The sequence below is a fragment of the Daktulosphaira vitifoliae genome, unplaced genomic scaffold (assembly GCF_025091365.1).
Source record: "Daktulosphaira vitifoliae isolate Bord-2020 unplaced genomic scaffold, ASM2509136v1 Scaffold_4, whole genome shotgun sequence".
In the NCBI taxonomy this organism is placed as follows: Eukaryota; Metazoa; Arthropoda; class Insecta; order Hemiptera; family Phylloxeridae; genus Daktulosphaira; species Daktulosphaira vitifoliae.
The window spans coordinates 41,926,929-41,931,511 of record NW_026099575.1 but is presented as its reverse complement, the minus strand read 5'-3'; the positions used below and the strand labels follow the sequence as shown (position 1 = coordinate 41,931,511).

The 4,583-nt window shown below is 27.1% G+C and overlaps 1 long non-coding RNA gene across 1 annotated transcript in view; it reads right to left on the bottom strand.

Moving 5' to 3' along the window:
* Window positions 1-2,172: 2,172 nt before the first annotated feature.
* LOC126905669 (uncharacterized) overlaps window positions 2,173-4,583 on the bottom strand; it is a 3,236-nt gene continuing 825 nt past the window's right edge. The window contains exons 2-3 of the long non-coding RNA XR_007704070.1: window positions 3,009-3,069; window positions 2,173-2,945 (exon numbers count right to left, since the gene is read on the bottom strand). This is a non-coding gene — a long non-coding RNA (uncharacterized LOC126905669). The remainder of the gene's footprint in view (window positions 2,946-3,008; window positions 3,070-4,583) is intronic.

Below are 4,583 nucleotides of genomic sequence, written 5' to 3'. Positions count from 1 at the left end.
AAGAATAAAAGAAGTAAGTAATTTTATGTTATCCCAATTATTTGGAGTTAATAAATTTGAGTAAAGGATGACAAAGCAATAGATCATTTATTAAATTAATATCTTAAAGTGTCAATTTTGACTGGTTGGTTAAAGAAATTATACATAATCACGTTATATGGTATTCGTGAACTGGCTCTGCCGTTTCGTTGCCTTAAAGATGTTTTAAAAAACCTAGCGTGATTTCTACTGTATAAATTAGGCTCTGGTATTCGTGGACTGGCTCTGTCGTCTCGTTGCCGAGGTATTCGTGAACTGGCTTCGCCGTTTCGTTGCCTCTTAGTTAGGACATTAGAAACTAACCAGACAAAAGTTTATTCTACCTCTATAAGAGGAACTTAATAATATATTTTTATATCTACTTGTCTTTGTCGTTCTAAACCCTCGAACCATACGACCCCGATAGAACCACAACATCAGGTTCTCACTATACTCATCGCTCATTTTCATCATTTATATCTTACCAACTTTTTACCGATTTAATTTATATTTTTGAATTATAACACAAACGTGTTTCGTAGCGAATAAATCAATTTTTATACCATTAAAATCGTAGTCTCTTTTGGAATCTTGTGAGATTTACGATTCATTTACCGATTCAGGAGTTGAAAATATGGACTTTATCTTTAAAATTATTTTTCTTTCAGACCCATTGGCACTAGGACGTCATTCGACAGAGCTCGAGTATTTACGTCTCTTTGAAGATCCGTTGCTGTCAAAAGTATTTAATCTTTTCAACGAGCATGAACTATTAGAGAGTTTCGTCGGAATTCTTGAGTTAGATCTAAGCTTAATCATACTTGATCTTTGCTAAGGTCCAACTGTGTACGTTTCATATCCATGAATTACGACTTTTTTCTTAAGAGATGATTCGTCAAAAGAAATCGATTTTACAAGAACACCGTGTATTGGATTGTTTCAATACGATGCATGTGATCTATCAATTTCTTTTACCAAAGGTTTCTCGGATACAGATTTGGTGTACGAACGCTTTGAAATGTCCTTCGGTAAATTTTTACTATTGGATCAATAGCAAACTTGTTATTAAAACAGTTGTCTATTTTGACGGAGGATGACTTTTTAAACGGATAAATAGGTTTTTCTCGCAATCGCTTGAGTTAAGCAAACAGTCTTTGAGTCTTCGATTTCATCATTACAGTTAATTTAAAAAATTAAAAAACTTAAAAGTTTCAACGATATTGGCTTTGAGAATAATTAAGAAGATAGCCGCTTCGAATTAAAAATGTTCAAAAAACTAATGGTATTTGTACATTTTTTTTTGCTTTATAAGAAAAAAAGTGTATTCATAGTAACTATTAACAAGCTTTTTTTAAGCTAACTAATATTTTCTTAATTTTTAAACTACAAAAATTGATTATTTACTTTTGTTAGTAACACATATCAACCAGCATAGAATAAGTCGAGAAACTATTAGTTTTACTATGATATCGATGTAATATACAACTGACAACTTAAAACAAATTGATTTTTTTCATAATATTAAAAAAAAAAAGAATGAAAAGTATTAAAGATCTCTATTATTAATTTTGTAGACAAGTTTTATTTATTAAATAAATAAATGTTGAATTGAGATGTAAATTTTAGATAGTTAAAAGTTGAACATTCAACAGTATCGAATGTTGGAACGGAATATTTTGGTGTAAATAATCACCGTTATTCGTATTCTTATAATTTTTTATTTCATTTCTTTTTTTAATTAATTATACTTTATTTTAGGTGGTATAGTTATACAAGTGGGTAAGGGGTAAGTGCCTTAAAGAACCTACCTTACAAAAATATATTTAAAATATGGTTTCAGTGTTAATTATAAATATTTTATAGTGTTCAATATCAATCCAATAAGTATATTACAAAGAAGGGAGCTGCCTTTTTCAAAAAAAATGTTCAAGCTGTCGATAGCTTATGATAAATTGAGATAATTGGGGTGAACAACAGTAGAAAGTGAAAATACAAGAAAAAGAAAAGAAAACACATAATTTAATATTATAATGTATATTTCCCTTTTAATTGATTTATTTATCTATATAATTATTGTTATTCGATTTATACCCATACAAATACTTTACAATGACTTTTTTTACACTAAATGATTTTCATGGGAGTAATAATTTACTTAATTTTTTCCTCTATATTAACATAAAAAATATGTCAAAATATTATTTTACCATTTGTTAGGGTTCGATTAATACTTGAGGATCTTGGTTTAAACAAAGAATCGGTAGCAACTCGACGTCAACCCAAATATTGTCCCTATCTCCTTAAATGAGTTTTAATTATTTGAAGGGGACACAGGCAATCGCGTACCTCAGTTACTAGAGAGATAGATTATATAATAAAGTAAAACTATTGTTTTATGTCAAAGACAAATTAAAGATATATTTTAAATGTTCAGTAAATATAAATTATATGTAATGTACAATACATCTGACCTACAAAAAATTGGTATTGTATTAGTTCTATGGAATTTTTCATTTAAAACGCTGTTTTTCTTATCGTACCTTTTAAATTCTTATACGAATATTAAATTAAAGGTTAAAAAGATCTTTGTGATATTTATCTCATGCATAGCCCAAAGAATAATGTTGACAGGTTATTTTAAACATAAAACATAGTAAGAGTTTATTATTAATAAATAATACTAAATTTAAATGAACTTAAAGCAATAATAATAATAATAATAAATTCAATTAATGTATGGATGTAGGGATTACACATTTTTATAATTATAGAATGTTTGATTAGTTAGCGAGTATCATTTATGAATTTATCGAATTGTGCATTTAATTCACATCTATTTTCAATGTCGCCAAAAATTGTTCCATTTAAATCTGACTTTAATTTTAATACTTTCAACAATACATCAACGAAATTGTAATTTGTTATATCTACAAAATATAACAGTATAAAGGAAAAAATAGAAAATCTTATATAATTTGTTTAATAATTACTTTCTTCTGCAATACTTGTATTCATATCATCCTTAGCTATATCGAAATTTTCGTAAATCTCCTAAAGATTGAAAAATAAATTATTGTAATATGATTAAGTAAAAGAGCATATTTAACAACGAAATATATACTGCGTGTTGTGTTTTGAGTAGTGATAAGTTTTACGATTGTAATATAGCAATAGTACCAGTTTACACCCGGCCCAGATAACATGTAACAAACGCGCGAGTGCCCAATAAAAATGTAATTTTCATCAATAAGGTTTTTTCGTAAAAATAATTGCGGTGTTGATTATTTCCTTAAGTAAACCCGCAAAACACTGCGTTTTAATTATAAAAAAATCCAGTGAAATAGTTGGGACCAATATGGATGATATCTATCGGTGATTAACATCAATATCACAAAAAAATTGTATATATTTATAGCTTTATATTTGCTATGTTTAAAATTTCACTCAAATATTAAAGTAATTTTTACAAAAATTTCAAATTATTTTATTTTAATGTCCGATTTCTAATAATAAAACAATCGTCAAACAAAAATTTTTTTAATATTTTGATACACTTCAAAATCTAAATTTTTAAAAGTTGTTAGAATTTTCGGAACAATTTCAAATATTAAGTTGAAAAAAAATATTTACACTAGCGAGATTTTTCATTCAAACTTGTATTTAGATTTTTCATTAGATTTTCATAAAAAGTAAACCAAAAGATAACTTTTAGTCATTTTTATTGACCATATAAATTTTATTTAGATCAGTGTTTGATACAAAGTAGTTTTTTGGCTTTTTGGTTTCTTTTAAGTACGTGATTTTCTTAATTTATGAATCATAAATTATTTTTAGCTTCGATACAAAGCCGAGAAAGTATTAACTTTACTATGATGTGTTTTTTTTTTTTGTGTCTGTTGCCAATTTTTCCGATTTTGATGAACAATATGTCAAAAGATCACAAATCGTATCTAGTCAAAGACATTATCCTCAAAAATTAAAAAAATTCCCTCTTTCCTTTGAGAGCTGAAAAAAAGTGGCAACAGACATAAAAAAAAAAAAAACACATCATAGTAAAATTAATACCTTCTCCGCTTCGCATCGAAGCTAAAAACTAAAAAAACACGCTTTTAAAGCACATTGAACTAAAAAGTTAAAAATAATTTTTAAAATAAGTTTAAAATAATTATGAACAAAAAATACTAGTATTATTGTGATAAAAGCGTCGGGCGCTCAATATACGAAAAATATGGCACAAAGCACCCACGCTTTTATCATAATAATACTAGTGTTTTTTGTTCATAATTATTTTAAACTTATTTTAAAAATTATTTTTAACTTTTTAGTTCGATGTGCTTTAAAAGCGTGTTTTTTTAGTTTTTTGCTTCGATGCGAAGCGGAGAAGGTATTAATTTTACTATGATGTGTTTTTTTTTTTTTTTATGTCTGTTGCCACTTTTTCTCAGCTCTCACTGGACCGATTTCTTTCAAAAATACGTCAAAAGATCACAAATCGTATCTAGTTGAAGACATTACCCTTAAAAATTGAAAAAAATTCCCTCGTTCCCCGCAAATGGGGGAAATAT